At 41.0% G+C, this 18,432-nt stretch overlaps 1 protein-coding gene across 3 annotated transcripts in view; it reads left to right on the plus strand.

Annotated features, from left to right (window-relative positions):
• The window catches only part of LOC105493780 (family with sequence similarity 120 member C), a 124,367-nt gene that overhangs the window by 32,446 nt on the left and 73,489 nt on the right, over positions 1-18,432 (plus strand). The window lies entirely within an intron of this gene.

Here is an 18,432-nt window from a genome sequence, read left to right on the forward strand (position 1 = left end):
CAGCAACACCAACAGGTCCCTGATCTTTTCTGTGACACCTAAGTTTTCCTAGCTGCTTGTCTTCTCCATGCTTACAAACCAGAGCTCCAAAATTTCCTTTAAAAAACATTACACAGCCTGGATTGAAGTGTCCTTTACCTTTTTTTCTACTGATGATTAAAGTAATATAAGCCTATTCTAGTCCGGGCACAGTGGCTCACGCCTGTACTCCCAGCATTTTGGGAGGCCAAGGTGAGTGGATCACTTGAGGTCAGAAGTTCAAGACCAGCCTGGCCAACATGGTGAAATCCCATCTCTACTAGAAATACAAAAAATTAGCTGGATGTGGTGAGGCAGAAGAATTGATTGAACCTGGTAGGCGGAGGTTGCAGTGAGCCGAGATTGCGCTGCTGCACTCCAACCTGGGTGACAGAGTGAAGCTTCATCTTAAAAAAAATAAATCAGTAAAGTAATACAAGCCCATTCTAGAAAATTTAGAAAATGAAAACAAATCACATAAAATCTCATTACCCATAAACAGCTTGCTATAGTTACCACTCTGACATATGTCCTTCTAGTCTTTTTTTTGTTTCAGTGTACACATGGTGGCTCACACCTGTAATACCAGCACTTTGGGAAGCCAAGGCAGGAAGATTACTTGAGCTTAGGAGTTTGAGACTAGCCTGAGCAACATAGCAAGACTTTGTCTTTCCCCCCAAAAAATTTGAAAGTAAATTTTTAAAAATGTACGCATCCCTCACTTAATGTTGGTTCAACTTAACATTTTTCTGCTTTCCAGTAGTGCAAAAGCAATATGCTTTCAGTAGAAACTGTACTTTGAGTACCCATATACCCATTCTGTTTTTCACTTTCAGTATAGTATTCAGTACATTACATGAGATATTCAATACTTTGTTATAAAATAGCCTTTGTGTTAGATGATTTTGCCCAGCTGTATGCTAATGTAAGGTATTCTGAGCACATTTAAGGTGGGCTAGGCTAAGCTATGATGTTCAGTAGGCTAGGTGTATTAAATGGATTGTCGACCTATATTTTCAACTTGTGATGGGTTTATTGGGACATAACCCCATCATAAATCAAGGAGCATCTGTGTATCTTAACATAAAGGAGTTCTTGCTCAATGGAAGATAATGGGCAAAGAAAAAAGACTACTTAAAGTGAGTCTACATAAAACAAGAATGAAAATTTCATTGTTAATAGTGGAAAAAGAGCTCAACTGGGATTTTATTCTACAAAATGAAATTTAAAATTATGAAAATAAGTTAATTTTTAACAATTTGATTTATATTTTCAATTTGAATTTCTCATTTATTTTTAAAGTTAACATACAGTCAAGCCGACTTGTGAATTTTAACACATGTATTGATTTATATGACCATCATCACAATAAGAATACAGAACAGTTGTACTACCCCAAAAAACATGCTATCCCTTTGTAATAACACCCAAACCTACCTTTAACCCCTGGCAACCACCAGTTCATCTTCTGTTACTATGGTTCCGTCTTCTAAAGAATATCACATGAATCATACAGTATGTGATTTTTTTTTTTTTTTTGACATGATGCCTCGCTCTTGTTGCCCAGGCTGGAGTGCAATGGTGTGATCTCGGCTCACTGCAACCTCCGCCTCCCTGGCTTAAGTGATTCTCCTGCCTCAGCCTCCAGAGTAGCTGGAATTGCAGGCGCCCACCACCACACCTGGATAATTTTTTATATTTTTAGTAGAGAGGGGTTTTCACCATATTGGCCAGGCTGGTCTTGAACTCCTGACTTCAGGTGATCCACCTGTCTTGGCCTCCCAAAGTGCTGGGATTATAGGCGTGAGCTACCACGCCCAGCCCAGTACGTGATATTTTGAGAATGGCTTCTTTAATTCAACATAATACCTTTGAGATTCTTCTAAGTTGTTGCATGTTACCTGTATCAATAATTCATTCCTTTTTATTGCTGAATAATAGACATTGTATGGATATGCCAGTTTGTTTATCTATTCACCCCTTAAAGAATATTTAGATTGATTTCACTTTATGGTGTTATGAATAGAGCTGCTATAAACATTTGTGTACAGGTTTTTGTATGAACATAAGTTTTTATTTCCCTGGTGTAAATACCTACAAGTGGAGTTTCAGGGTCATGTGGTAAGTGTATGTTTAAATTTATAAGACCTTGCCAAAGTAGCTGTTCCATTCCTTACCAGCATTTGGTATTGTCAGGTTTTTTTCCATTTATTTTTTTTTACTGACAAATGAAAATTATATATATTTATTGCATACAACATGTTTTGAAATATGTATACATCGTAGAATGGCTAAATCAAGTTAATTAACATATATATTACCTCAAATGCTTTTCATTTTGTTGTGGTGAGAACACTTAAAATCTACTTTTTTAGTAATTTCCAAAAATATAATATCTTGTTATTAACTGTAGCCACCATGTTATACAACAGATTGTCAGTGTTTTTTATAACTGTTTTAATAGGTGTGTAGTGGTAGCCCGTCATAGTTTTAATTTATGTTTCCCAAGTGACTAATGATGAACATTTTTTTCTTTTTGAAACACAGTCTCACTTTATTGCCCAGGCTGGTGTGTAGTGGCATGATCTCGGCTCCCTGCAGCCTCCGCCTCCCGGGCTTGAGCAGTCTTCCCGCCTCAGCCTCCCAAGTAGCTGGGACTACAGGCGCACACCATCATGCCTGGCTAATTTTTGTACTTTTCGTAGAGACAGGGTTTCGCTGTGTTGCCTAGGCTGGTCTCAAACTCCTGAGCTCAAGCAAGCTGCCCACCTCAGCCTCCCAAAGTGCTGGGATTACAGGTGTGAGCCACCGCGCCTGGCCAACATTTTTGTCCGGAGCATACTTCATGCATATATCCTCTTTGGCAAATGGTTTGTTCATGAACAGTCTTTTGCCTGTTTTTTTAAATTGGTTTGTTCATTTACTTACTGTTGTGTTTTGAGAGTTCTTTATAATGCGTATGAGTGCTTTGACAGATACCTGGTTTGCAAATATTTTCCCCCAGTCTGTAGTTGTCTTTTCTTTTAACAGCATCTTTTGCAGAGCAAAGTTTTACAATTTTCATTAGCGTTTATCTTTTATGGGCCATGCTTTTGGTGTGATGTCTAAGAACTCTTTGCCCAACTGCAGGCGTGACTATTTTCTTCTGTTTTCTTTTTTAAAAATATTTTTGAAAAAGAAGAACATTGGCCAGGTGCAGTGGCTCACACCTGTAATCCCAGCACTTTGGGAGGCTGAGGTGGGTGGATCACCTTAAGGTCAGGAGTTCGAGACCAGCCTGGCCAACATGGTGAAACCCCAGCTCTACTAAAAATACAAAAAATTAGCTGGGCATGGTGGCGCGTGCCTGTAATCCCAGCTACTCGGGAGGCTGAGGCAGGAGAATCGCTTGAACCCGGGAGGTGGAGGTTACAGTGAGCCGAGATTACACCATTGTACTCCAGCCTGGGCAACAAGAGTGAAACTTCATCTCAAAAAGAGAAAAAGCAAAACATTTATTGCGTGACCAATCATTGAAATTCTTAAAATGAACTGGATGCTGCTACAGCTGCCCCTTTGGGTATAGGTGTTATTCCTTCACAGAGTACGTGCCTGAATTCATGGTATGCAATTTTTAGCTACCTAATTATACCACTCCTGGTGGTATTTTGTCTTTTAGCCTTGGCACTCTAGTTATACTTTATTTTATGCTTGGGAGGGTAGCGACATTTGCCACACATTGACTTCTGAAAGTGGCAGGTATTAGAGCTGTAGCAGCAGCACAATGTGTGCGTCTTAATGTGAGGCTTTCCAAATAATGATGTTCCCTTCATCACCTCACTTCTACTTTCTGTTTTTCTTTCTTTCTTATTTATTTATTTATTTGAGATGGAGTCTCACTCTGTCACCCAAGCTGGAGTGCAGTGACACTATCTTGGCTCACTGCAACCTCCACCTCCTGGGTTCAAGCAATTATCATGCCTCAGCCTCCGGAGTAGCTGGGATTACAAGCACGCGCCCCCACACCTGGCTGATCTTTTGTATTTTTAGTAGAGCTGGGGTTTCACCTTGTTGGCCAGGCTGGTCTTGAACTCCTGACCTCAGGTGATCCATCCGCCTAGGTCTCCCAAATTGCTGGGAGTACAGGAATGAGCCACCACGCCCGGCATGCTTTTCTTTGTTAATTACATAGTTCTATACTTCACATTTTAGAACAAATCATCCATATTTAGTTCATTTCTGTATAAAATATGAGAGGTTGTGTTTTTCATGTGGATGTCAAATTGTTTCAGCACAGTTTCTTGAAAAGACTATCTTTTCCCCATGGAATTGCCTTTGCACTTTTGTTAAAAATCAGTTGACCATGTTTGTGTTGGTCTATTTCTGGACTCTGTTCTGTTCAGTTGATCTATGTGTCTATCCTTTTACCAGTAATACACTATCTTGATTACTGTAACTTTATAATAAGTCTTAAAATTGGTTAGTGATTCCACCATATTCATTAATTAATTCATTCATTCATTTGGAGACAGAGTTTCATTCTGTTGCCCAGGCTGGAGTGCAGTGGCACAAACATGGCTCACTGTAGCCTCAACCTCCTGGACTCAAGTGATCCTGCTGCTTCAGCCTCCCAAGTAGCTGGAACCACAGGTGTGTGCCACCATGCCTGGCTAATTTTTAAATTTTTTGTAGAGATAAGGTCTCACTATGTTACCCAAACTGGTCTCAAACTCCTGGGCTCAAGCAATCCTTGTGCTTTGGCCTCCCAAAATATGGGATTACAGGCATGAGCCACTGCACTCAGCCAACTTTTATTATTTTTCAGTGTTATCTATACTTGTTCCTTTGTCTTTCCATATAAATTTTATTTTTTTAATTACTTTTTTTATTATAATTTAAGTTCTAGGGTACATGTGCACAACGTGCAGGTTTGTTGCATATGTATGCATGTGCCATGTTCGTGTGCTGCACCTGTTAACTCATCATTTACATTAGGTATTTCTCCTAATGCTATCCCTCCCCTGTCCCCCCGCCCCATGACAGGCCCCAGTGTGTGATGTTCCCCACCCTGTGTCCAAGTGTTCTCATTGTTCAATTCCCACCTACGAGTGAGAACATGTGGTGTTTGGTTTTCTGTCCTTGCAGTAGTTTACTCAGAACGATGGTTTCCAGCTTCATTCATGTCCCTACAAAGGACACGAACTCATCCTTTTTTATGGCTGCATAGTATTTCCATGGTGTATGTGTGCCACATTTTCTTAATCCAGTCTGTCATTGATGGACATTTGGGTTGGTTCCAAGTCTTTGCTATTGTGAATAGTGCTGCAATAAACATACGTGTGCATGTGTCTTTATAGCAGCATGACTTATAATCCTTTGGGTATATCCCCAGTAATGGGATGGCTGGGTCAAATGGTATTTCTAGTTCTAGATCCTTGAGGAGTTGTCACACTGTCTTCCGCAATGGTTGAACTAGTTTCCAGTCCCACCAACAGTGTAAAAGTGTTCCTCTTTCTCCACATCCTCTCCAGCACCTGTTGTTTCCTGACTTTTTAATGATTGCCATTCTAACTGGTGTGAGATGGTATCTCATTGTAGTTTTGATTTGCATTTCTCTGATGGCCAGTGATGATGAGCATTTTTTCATGTGTCTGTTGGCTGCATAAATGTCTTCTTTTGAGAAGTGTTTGTTCATATCCTTTGCCCACTTTTTGATGGGGTTGATTTTTTTCTTGTAAATTTGTTTAAGTTCTTTGTAGATTCCAGATATTAGCCCTTTGTCAGATGGGTAGATTGTAAAACTTTTCTCCCATTCTGTAGGTTGCCTGTTCACTCTGATGGTAGTTTCTTTTGCTGTGCAGAAGCTCTTTAGTTTAATTAGATCCCATTTATCAATTTTGGCTTTTGTTGCCATTGCTTTTGGTGTTTTAGTCATGAAGACCTTGTCTATGCCTATGTCCTGAATGGTATTGCCTAGGTTTTCATCTAGGTTTTTATGGTTTTAGGTCTAACATTTAAATCTTTAGTCCATCTTGAATTAATTTTTGTATAAAGTGTAAGGAATGGATCCAGTTTCAGCTTTCTATTTATGGCTAGCCAATTTTCCTAGCACCATTTATTAAATAGGGAACCCTTTCCCCATTTCTTGTTTTTGTCAGATTTGTCAAAGATCAGATAGTTGTAGATGTGTTCTATTAATTCTGAGGGCTCTGTTCTGTTCCATTGGTCTATATCTTCATTTTGGTACCAGTACCATGCTCTTTTGGTTACTGTAGCCTTGTAGTATAGTTTGAAGCCAGGTAGCGTGATGCCTCCAGCTTTGATCTTTTGGCTTAGGATTGTCTTGGCAATGCGGGCTCTTTTTTGATTACTTACGAACTTTAAAGTAGTTTTTTCCAATTCTGTGAAGAAAGTCATTGGTAGTTTGATGGGGATGACACTGACTCTATAAATTACCTTGGGCAATATGGCCATTTTCACAATATTGAGTCTTCCTATCCATGAGCATGGTATGTTCTTCCATTTGTTTGTGTCCTCTTTTATTTCATTGAGCAGTGGTTTGTAGTTCTCCTTGAAGAGGTCCTTCACATCCGTTGTAAATTGGATTCCTAGGTATTTTATTCTCTTTGAAGCAATTGTGAATGGGAGTTCACTCATGATTTGGCTGTCTGTTTGTCTGTTATTGGTGTATAGGAATGCTTGTGATTTTTGCACATTGATTTTGTATCCTGAGACTTTGCTGAAGTTGCTTATCAGCTTAAGGAGATTTTGGTCTGAGACGATGGGGTTTTCTAAATGTACAATCATGTCATCTGCAAACAGGGACAATTTGACTTCCTCTTTTCCTAATTGAATACCCATTATTTCTTTCTCCTGCCTGATTGCGCTGGCCAGAACTTCCAACACTGTGTTGAATAGGAGTGGTGAGAGAGGGCATCCCTGTCTTGTGCCAGTTTTCAAAGGGAATGCTTCCAGTTTTTGCCCATTCAGTATGATATTGGCTGTGGGTTTGTCATAAATAGCTCTTATTATTTTGAGATACGTCCCATCAATACCTAGTTTATTGAGAGTTTTTAGCATGAAGGGCTGTTGAATTTTGTTGAAGGCCTTTTCTGCATCTATTGAGATAATCATGTGGTTTTCGTCTTTGGTTCTGTTTATATGCTGGATTACGTTTATTGATTTGTGTATGTTGAACCAGCCTTGCATCCCAGGGATGAAGCCAACTTGATCGTGGTGGATAAGCTTTTTGATGTGCTGCTAGATTCGGTTTGCTAGTATTTTATTTAGGATTTTTTGCATCAATGTTCATCAGGGATGTTGGTCTAAAATTCTCTTTTTTTGTTGTGTCCCTGCCAGGCTTTGGTATCAGGATGATACTGGCCTCATAAAATGAGTTAGGAAGGATTCCCTCTTTTTCTGTTGATTGGAATAGTTTCAGAATGAATGGTACCAGCTCCTCTTTTTACCTCTGGTAGAATTCGGCTGTGAATCCATCTGGTCCTGGACTTTTTTTGGTTGGTAGGCTATTAATTATTGCCTCAATTTCAGAGCCTGCTATTGGTCTATTCAGGGATTCAACTTCTTCCTGGCTTAGTCTTGGGAGGGTGTAAGTGTCCAGGAATTTATCCATTTCTTCTAGATTTTCTAGTTTATTTGCATAGAGGTGTTTATAGTATTCTCTGACGGTAGTTTGCATTTCTGTGGGATCAATGATAATATTTCCTTTATCATTTTTTATTGCGTCTATTTGATTCTTCTCTCTTTTCTTCTTTATTAGTCTTGCTAGCGGTCTATCAATTTTGTTGATCTTTTCAAAAAACCAGCTCCTGGATTCATTGATTTTTTGAAGGGTTTTTTTGTGTCTTTATCTCCTTCAGTTCTGCTCTCATCTTAGTTATTTCTTGCCTTCTGCTAGCTTTTGAATTTGTTTGCTTTTGCTTCTCTAGCTTTTTAAAGTGTGATGTTAGGGTGTCAGTTTTAGATCTTTCCAGCTTTCTCTTGTGGGCATTTAGTGCTATAAATTTCCCTCTACACACTGCTCTAAGTGTGTCTCAGCGATTCTGGTGTGTTGTGTCTTTGTTCTCATTGGTTTCAAAGAACATCTTTAGTTCTGCCTTCATTTCATTATGTACCCAGTAGTCATTCAGGAGCAGGTTGTTCAGTTTCCATGTAGTTGAGCGGTTTTGAGTGACCTTCTTAATCCTGAGTTCTAGTTTGATTGCACTGTGGTCTGAGAGACAGTTTGTTATAATTTCTGTTCTTTTACATTTGCTGAGGAGTGCTTTACTTCCAACTATGTGGTCAGTTTTAGAATAAGTGTGATGTGGTTCTGAGAAGAATGTATATTCTGTTGTTTTGGGGTGGAGAGCTCTGTAGATGTCTGTTAGGTCCACTTAGTGCAGAGCTGAGTTCAATTCCTGGATGTCCTTGTTAACTTTCTGTCTCATTGATCTGTCTAATGTTGACAGTGGGGTATTAAAATCTCCTATTATTATTGTGTGGGAGTCTAAGTCTCTTTATAGGTCTCTAAGTACTTGCTTTATGAATCTGGGTGCTCCTGTATTGGGTGCATATATATTTAGGATAGTTAGCTCTTCTTGTTGATTTGATCCCTTTACCATTATGTAATGGTCTTCTTTGTCTCTTTTGATCTTTGTTAGTTTAAAATCTGTTTTATCAGAGACTAGGATTGTAACTCCTGCTTTTTTTGTTTTCCATTTTCTTGGTAGATCTTCCTCCATCCCTTTTTTTTTTTAAGCCTATGTGTGTGTCTGCACGTGAGATGGGTCTCCTGAGTACAGCACACTGATGAGTCTTAATTCTTTATCCAGTTTGCCAGTCTGTGTCTTTCAACTGGAGCATTTAGCCCATTTACATTTAAGGTTAATATTGTTATGTGTGAATTCGATCCTGTCATTATGATGTTAGCTGGTTATTTTGCTCATCAGTTGATGCAGTTTCTTCCTAGCATCGATAGTCTCTACAAGTTGGCATGCATGTTTTTGCAGTGGCTGGTACTGGTTATTCCTTTCCATGTTTAGTGCTTCCTTCATGAGCTCTTGTAAGGCAGGCCTGGTGGTGACAAAATCTCTCAGCATTTGCTTGTCTGTGAAGGATCTTGTTTCTCCTTCGCTTGTGAAGCTTAGTTTGGCTGGATATGAAATTCCAGGTTGAAAATTCTTTTCTTTAAGAATGTTGAATATTGGCCCCCACTCTCTTCTGGCTTGTAGGGTTTCTGCTGAGAGATCCACTCTTAGTCTGATGGGCTTCCCTTTGTGGGTAACCTGACCTTTCTCTCTGGCTGCCCTTAATATTTTTTCCTTCATTTCAACTTTGGTGTATCTGACAATTATGTATCTTGGAGTTGCTCTTCTTGAGGAGTATCTTTGTGGCGTTCTCTGTATTTCCTGAATTTGAATGTTGGCCTACCTTGCTAGGTTGGGGAAGTTCTCCTGGGTAATATCCTGAAGAGTGTTTTCCAACTTGGTTCTATTCTCCCCGTCACTTTCAGGTACACCAATCAGACGTAGATTTGGTCTTTTCACATAGTCCCATATTTCTTGGAGGCTTTGTTCATTTATTTTCACTCTTTTTCTCGAAACTTGTCTTCTCGCTTCATTTCATTCATTTGATCTTCAATCACTGATACCCTTTCTTCCACTTGATCGAATCGGCTGCTGAAGCTTGTGCATGTGTCACGTAGTTCTTGTGCCATGGTTTTCAGCTCCATCAGGTCATTTAAGGTCTTCTCTATGCTGCTTATTCTAATTAGCTGTTCGTCTAATCTTTTTTCAAGGTTTTTAGCTTCTTTGCAATGGGTTCGAACATCCTCCTTTAGCTTGGAGAAGTTTGTTATTACCGATCGTCTGAAGCCTTCTACTCTCAACTCGTCAAAGTCATTCTCTGTCCAGCTTTGTTCCGTTGCTGGCGAGGAACTGCATTCCTTTGGAGGAGTAGGGGCGCTCTGATTTTTAGAATTTTCAGCTTTTCTGCTCTGGTTTCTCCCCATCTTTGTGGTTTTATCTACCTTTGATCTTTGATGATGGTGATGTACAGATGGGGTGTTGGTGTGGATGTCCTTTCTGTTTGTTAGTTTTCCTTCTAACAGTCAGGACCCTCAGCTGCAGATCTGTTGGAGTTTGCTGGAGGTCCACTCCAGACCCTGTTTGCCTGGATATCACCAGCAGAGGCTGCAGAACAGCAAATATTGCAGAACGGCAAATGTTGCTGCCTGATCCTTCCTTTGGAAGGTTTGTCTCAGAGGGGCACCCGGCTGTATGAGGTGTTGGTTGGCCCCTACTGGGAGGTGTCTCCCTCCCAGTTCGGCTACCTGGGGGTCAGGGACCCACTTGAGGAGGCAGTCTGCCCGTTCTCAGATCTCAAACTCCATACTGGGAGAACCACTACTCTCTTCAAAGCTGTCAGACAGGGACATATCAGTCTTCAGAAGTGTCTGCTGCCTTTTGTTCAGCTATGCCCTGCCCCCAGAGTTGGAGTCTACAGAGGCAGGCAGGCCTCCTTGAGCTGCGGTGGGCTCCACCCAGTTCGAGCTTCCAGGCAACTTTGTTTACCTACTCAAGCCTCAGCAATGGCGGACACCCCTCCCCCAGCCTCGCTGCTGCCTTGCAGTTCGATCTCAGACTGCTGTGCTAGCAGTGAGCAAGGCTCCATGGGCGTAGGACCCTCTGAGCCAGGTATGGGATATAATCTCCTGGTGTGCCGTTTGCTAAGACCATAGGAAAAGCACAGTATTAGGGTGGGAATGTCCCGATTTTCCAGGTACCGTCTGTCATGGCTTCCCTTGGCTTGGAAAGGGAATCCCCTGACCCCTTGCACTTCCCAGGTGAGGTGATGCCCAACCCTGCTCCGTGGGCTGCACCCATTGTCTGACAAACCCCAGTGAGATGAACCCAGTACCTCAGTTGGAAATGCAGAAATCACCCATCTTCTGTGTCGCTGATGCTGGCAGCTGTAGACTGGAGCTGTTCCTATTTGGCCATCTTGGAACCTCCTCCCTTTCCATGTACATTTTAGAATAATCTTATCTATATATCTACAAAAAAGAAATCCTGCTGTGATTTTTGTTGGAACCGCATTAAATATATAGATGAATTTGGTGAGCCTTTGAATCCATGAATATTATTTGCCTATTTATTTAGGTCTTCTTTGATTTTTTTCATCAACTGAAAGTTTTATAGTTTTTAGCATACAACTTCTGTACATATAAAAAATGTTTATACTTATTTCATATTTGTGACACCTATTATAAAGGATATTTTGGTTTTTTAATTTCTAATTGTTCATTGCTAATATATAGAAGTGCAATTGATTTTTGAATGTTGCCCTTGTATTCTATGACTCTTCTAAACTCACTTATTACTTCTAGGAGTTTTTTGGTAGATTTCTTGGGATTTTCTGTGTAGGTGATCATATTGTCTGTGGATAATGACCGTTTTATTTTATTTTCCCATCTGCATGCCTTTTTCTTCTTGACTTACTGCACTGTCTAGGATTTCCAAATGATATTAATACAAATGCTAAGAATATATATTCTTATCTTGTTCCTGATCTTTAGAGAAAGCATTCAGTCTTCATTAAATAGGATATTAGCTGTAGTTTTTGTGCATGTTATTAGGTTGAGAAAGTTATCTTCTGTTCCTAGTTTCCTGACTGTTTTTATAATGAATGGATGGTGTATTTTGCCAATTGCATTTTTCCACATATATTGATAGGATCATGTTGTATTTCTTCTTTAGTCCATTAATATTTTAGATTGATTTTTGAATATTCAACCATCCTTATATTCCCAGGATGTGATTGTAGTATATTAGTCCGTTTATGTCTTGCTGGATTTGAATTGCTGGTATTATGTTGAGTATTTTTGCATTTATTTTCATGAAGGATATTGATTTATAATTTTTTTGTGCTGTTCTTAGTCTGGTTTTATTATCAAGGTAATGCCGGAGTTAATGAAATGAGTTGGCAAGAGTTCTTTCTTCTTCTATTATTGGGAGAGATTTTGTAGAATTGGTGTTATTTCTTCTTTAATTGTTTGGTAGAATTTGCCACTGATGTGTTTGGCATGGATTTCTTTGAATTTATCCTGTTTAGAGCTTCTTGCATTCACTAAATTTGGGGAGTTTTTAGCTACTGTTTCTTTTTTTTTTTTTTTTTTGATACAGAGTCTCACTCTGTCACCCAAGCTGGAGTGCCGTGACACAATCTCAGCTCACTGCAACCCCTGCCTCTCGGGTTCAAGGGATTCTCCTGCCTCAGCCTCCCAAGTAGCTGGGACTACAGGCACCTGCCACCACGCCTGGCTAATTTTTGTATTTTTGGTGGAGACAGGGTTTCACCTTGTTGGCCATGCTGGTCTTAAGTGATCCACCTGCCTCGGCCTCCCAAAGTGCTGGGATTACAGGAGTGAGGCACTGCGCCTGGCCGGCTATTCTTTCTTTCTTTTTTTCTTTTCTTTTCTTTTTTTTCTTTTTCTTTTTTTTTTTTTTTTTTTTTTTTTTTTTTGAGACGGAGTTTTACTCTTGTTGCCCAGGCTGGAGTACAGTGGTGTGATTTCGGCTCACTGCAACCTCCGCCTCCCGGGTTCAAGTGATTCTTCTGCCTCAGCCTCCTGAGTAGCTGGGATTACACGTGTCCGCCACCACGCCTGGCTACTTTTTTGTATTTTTAGTAGAGATGGGGTATCACCACATTTGCCAGGCTGGTCTCAAACTCCTGACCTCAGGTGATCCACCCGCCTCAGCTTCCCAAAGTGCTGGGATTACAGGCATGAGCCACCATGCCCAGCCGCTATTATTTCTTTTCTTTCTTTCTTTCTTTCTTTCCTTTTTTTTTTTTTTTTTTTTTTTTTGAGACAGAGTCTCTCTCTGTCAGCCAGGCTGGAGTGCAATGGTGCAATCTCAGTTCACTGCAACCTCTGCCTCCTGGATTCATGCAATTCTCCTGCCTCAGCTTCCTGAATAGCTGAGACTATAGGTGTGCACCACCACGCCCAGCTAATTTTTGTATTTTTAGTAGAGATGGAGTTTCACCATGTTGGTCAGGCTGGTCTCGAACTCCTGACCTCGTGATCTGCCCGCCTTGGCCTCCCAAAGTCCTGAGATTGCTGGCGTGAGCCACCACGCCCAGCCCTATTATTTCTTAAAATTGATTTTCTGCTCTACATATTTCTCCTTTCCTTATATGACTTCAATGACACCATTGTTAGGCCTTTTGGTATTATCCCATGTATCCCTGAGACTGTTCTTTTTTTGTTAATTATCTTTCTCCCTGGATAATTTCTATTAATCAGTCGTCAGCTTTGCTGTGTTACTCCTCTGTCATCTCCATTCGCTGAAGAGTTGATCCACAGATTTTTTTTTCAGTTTGGTTATTTTTATTTATTTATTTTTTTTGAGACCGAGTTTCTTTCTTGTTGCCCAGGCTGGAGTGCAGTGGTGCAATCTCGACTGACCACAACCCCGGCCTTTCAGGTTCAAGCAGTTCTCATGCTTCAGCCTTCCTGAGTAGCTGGGATTACAGGCATGCGCCACCGCACCCAGCTAATTTTGTATTTTTAGTAGAGACAGGGTTTCTCCATGTTGGTCAGGCTGGTTTCGAACTCAACCTCAGATGATCTGCCCGCCTTGGCCTCCCAAAGTGCTGGGATTACAGGCGTGAGCCACCGCGCCCTGCTGGTTATTGTATTTTTAAGCTCTATTAAAAAAATTTTTTTTTGTAGTTACTGAGTCTCATTATGTTGCCCAGGCTGGTCTCAAACTCCTGGCCTCAAGCACTCCTCCTGCCATGGCCTCCCAAACTGCTGAGATTATAGGTGTGAGCCATTTGCAATGGAAATTCTAAAATTTCCATTTCCTGTCTCACCATGTTGCCCAGGCTGGAGTGCAGTGGCGTGATCTGGAGTCACTTCAACCTCTGCCTCCTGGGTTCAAGCGATTCTTATGCCTCAGCCTGCCAAGTAGCTGGGACTACACGTTTGTGCCATCATGCCCGACTTATTTATTTATTTATTTTGTGTTTTTAGTAGAGACGGGGTTGTGTTATGTTGACCAAGCTGGTCTCAAACTCCTGACCTCAAGTGATCCACCTGCCTCAGCCTCCCAAAGGCATCAGCCACCGGTGGCCTGCTAAGACTTTGTACCTCATTGTTTCAAAAGTATTATGATTACGTTCAATCTTTTTTTTTTTTTTTTGAGACAGTCTCGCTCTGTCACCCAGGATGGAGTGCAGTGGTGTGATCTCGGCTCACTGTAACCTCTGCCTCCTGGGTTCACGCCATTCTCCTGCCTCAGCCTCCTGAGTAACTGGAACTACAGGCGCCCGCCACCATGCCTGGCTAATTTTTTGTGTTTTTAGTAGAGACGGGGTTTCACCATGTTAGCCAGGATGGTCTTGATCTCCTGACCTCATGATCCGCCTGCCTTGGCCTCCCAAGGTGCTGGGATTACAGGCGTGGGCCACCGCGCCCGGCCACTTTCAACCATTTTTATAATAGCTTATTTAAAGTCTTCGTCAGATAATTTCAACATAAATATCATCTAGGCACTGGCATCTGTTGATTGTTTTTTTGAATAAAACATTAAATTTTTGCTGGTTCTGCCCATATCAAGTATTTTTGGATCATATCTTGGACATTTTGATTATTATTTTCTGAGGCTCTTGCTCTTGTTTCAGTATTATGGGGAGTATTGATACACGTTCAGTATCCCTTATCCAAAATGCTTGGGGCCAAAGGTGTTTTGGATTTTGGATTTTTGAAATTTTGGAATATTTGCCTTGTCCTTACTGGTTGAACATTCCTAATCCCCAAATCTGAAGTCCAAAATACTCCATTGGGCATTTGTTTTGAGCATCATGTTGGTGTTTGGAAAGTTTTGGATTTTGGAGCACTTCTGATTTCAGGTTTTCAGATCAGGAATATTCAACCTGTAGTTTAGTTTTTAGGAGACATTTAGGTTTAGGCCACCAGTTTTCACCGTTTTTCTGTGACCTGTAGTTTCAATGTCGGGACTTATTTGGATCCATCCTGTGTGTATACCACCTAGTGGCCAGTCTGAGACTTGGGCCATGGTCTATCTCTTAATTCAGATCTCAGAGTCTGTGGGCTGCTGTTTAGTATCATCAGATCTATGCATGTGCAGCTCATGAGTGAGCACAAGTGTTCATAAACACCTTTCTTTAGGGTTACTTCTTGAGCTGCTCCCTCTCTGTGATCTCTTCAGTACTTCTGGTTTATTGGACCACCCCCTTTTCAGTTCTTCTGCCCTAAAGTCAGGGTTTTCTTTGTTTCTTTTTATTTTTAAGAGATGGGGTCTCGCTGTGTTGCTCAGGCGGAATGCAGTGTCTTTTCACAGACGCAATCCCACTACTGATCAGCACGGGAGTTTTGACTTGCTCTGTTTCCGACCCGGTCTGGTTTATCCCTCCTTAGGCAACCTGGTGGTCCCTCGCTTCCAGGAGGTCACCATATTGATGCCGAGCTTAGTGTGGACATCCTATAGTCATAGCACACTACAGGCCAAAACTCCTGGTGGCAGGCAGTTCTCCCGCCTCAGCCTCCAGAGTCATTGGGACTACAGGCACACACCACCAAGCCTAGCTAATTTTTGTATTTTTAGTAGAGATGGAGTTGCCATGTTGGCCAAGCTGGTCTCGAAGTCCTGGGCCAAGCGATCTGCCGGCCTTGGCCTCCCAAAGTGCTGGGATTACAGTCATGAGCTAGAGCCAGGGCTTTAATTGCCCAACTCCGCTATGCACTTTTTGTGACTGTGCCCAAGGCTAGGGCCAAGCAGTAGGAGGACACAGAGAGAAAAAAAGCATTGGGGACTCACCCTACCCTCCTGAGACCACTGCTCCTCTGATTGGAGAGGAAGGTTCCCATCATTCACAGTTTCAGTTTCCTGCTATTTTCCTATTGCCACTGCTGCCACTAAAAGTTTGCTTTTGGCTGGCATATAAGAGAACAGAAAAAAGGAAAAGGAAGAAAAGTGGGGGATTTCTATACACTCTCTGAGTTTTTGGAGTCACCTCTCTTACTCCTCAGGCCAGAACAAAACTGGTTTCTCCTGGAGCTCTCCCTGTCCACATCTATGGACACTTGTGGATTTTAAGCTACATTGTGACCACTCTAGGGAATACTAGAAGAAAAATCAATGCTGAACTCATTATTAGTTCAGTGGTACTTTGAATCCTGGTTTTCTTCCCTAATCTGCCTAGTACTAGTTATTTTTTAGAGTCCTCAAATAGCTATCCCTGGGTTTTAGAATTACCTTTAGTGGTAACAGGTGAAGTGTGCTTATTTCATTTTATCCAGCACTGAAACCTCTGTGAATTTTTTTTAAATGAATAAAGAGTAAAATCAAGTATTTGGTTTGGGGGCATAATTTTTCCAACAAAATTTTGTGATAGGGCAGGGTGCGGTGGTTCATGCCTGTAATCCCAGCACTTTGGGAGGCTAAGGTGGGCGGATCACTTGAGGTCACGAGTTTGACACTAGCCTGGCCAACATAGTGAAACCCCATCTCTACCAAAAATACAAAAATTAGCCAGGTGCCTTTAGTCCCAGCTACTCAGGAGGCTGAGTCAGGAGAATCCCTTGAACCCGAGAGGCAGATGTTGCAGCGAGCTAAGGTCGCACCATTGCACTCCAGCCTGGGTGACAGAGTGAGATTCCATCTCAAAAAAAAAGAAAAATTGTGATAGTACAATCTAACATCTGTTACTTCACATATAACTTGCTAGCACAATCATAAAGAGGGCTTTTTTTTTTTTAAGTATACTCAGGCTTTATTTTTCCCAAGGGATTACATTCTTTTGCTATTCAAATCATTCTCTTTTCAAATGCCTTTCTTGCCATTATCTTTTGTAATTCTCTCTTGCGCTGTTGTAACTGTACCAGATCCTCATTTGTCTGTGGCTTCTAGCATGAGGTAAGCAGTCCTCCATCATTTTCTTTGATGTTAGAGAATCCTGACCCTTATGACAGATTTCCTCATTTACTTTGATTTGCATTATCCTTTCAACTGTTTGCATCAGACGGTTAGGAGGGGACTGACCCACAAAGAACTTGATCGATTTGGTAGGGAGAGATGTTAGTAGGGATGCTATGTAAGTGGTGAATATTTTTAGCTTACAGCCTCATAAATTTTAGAATTTGGATAATGATTATTCTTAATTATAAGGATCCCCCTTTTAACTAAAAAGACCCCAAAAATTGGAAAATAGAGATGTCAGTCCTAATTCCACTCTAGTCTTCTTTATATGTATGTTTTGATAAGGTAGCTATCTCTGTGTAAAAGAAATTTAACTTTTATTCACTTAATAATGTATCTTAAACCATTTGTCATTGTTGCTGTGTAATCTTCACCAAATCATTTTTGATAGCCACAGAATTATGAGGAGAGCTCTCCTAAACAAACGTATAAGAACTGTTAGGTAATAATGTCAAGGTGAGGGGTTCTGCGTTGCCACTTGTGCCTCTGTGGATCTCTAAAAGAAAGTGTAGGACTTGCCGGGTGTAGTGGCTCACGCCTGTAATCCCAGCACTTTGGGAGGCCAATGCAGGAGGATCACCTGAGGTCAGGAGTTCGAGACCAGCCTGGCCAACATGGTGAAACCCCATCTCTACTAAAAAACACAAAAATTAGCCAGGCGTGGTGGCGTGTGCCTGTAATCCCAGCTACTTGGGAGGCTGAGGCAGAAGAATTGCGTGAACTCAGGAGGCAAAGGTTGCAGTGAGCCGAGATCATGCCATTGCACTCCAACCTGGGTGACAAGAGTGAAACTCTGTCTCAAAAAAAAAAAAAAAAAAAAGAGTAGGGCTTGATTACATATCATCGTAGAGCAAATACTGAAAAAGTTATCTTATGTGCAAGGCCCTGTGGTAGGCACTAGGATATAAATGTGAGGAAACTATTCTATATCCTCACAGAACTTGAAGTTAAATGGGGAGTCAGAAGCAAATAAGTAAGTATAGTAAGGAGAAAACACAGAGGAGGAGAGGATAGTCTGGAAAGGCTTCATGGCAGTGATACCCCTTGAAGGAAGAGTAAGTGTTTGCCTGTCAGGGCACAGGGCATAGTGGTACATTAAGGGAAGTACATGTAATTCAGTATTTCGGGGGATAAGGTCACAGATCTTTATGTATTGACATTGAGTAGTATATAAGACATGTTATTAAGTGCAAAAAGCAAGATGAAAAATATGATGATACAGTTTCACTTACGGAAGAAGCAAAGCCATATTGGTGTCCATATATATGTGTATATAAACACATAACATTTATGAAAGAACATCTACCAAATTGGTAACATTATTCACCTCTGGAGAGGGGAGTGGATGCAGAGGTAGAGATATTGAGGGGGACTCTAAGTATGGTTTGTGTTTTTTAGAAGATTGTTTTCAATTATGTGTTAT

Source organism: Macaca nemestrina, chromosome X, assembly GCF_043159975.1.
Source record: "Macaca nemestrina isolate mMacNem1 chromosome X, mMacNem.hap1, whole genome shotgun sequence".
Taxonomy (NCBI): domain Eukaryota; kingdom Metazoa; phylum Chordata; class Mammalia; order Primates; family Cercopithecidae; genus Macaca; species Macaca nemestrina.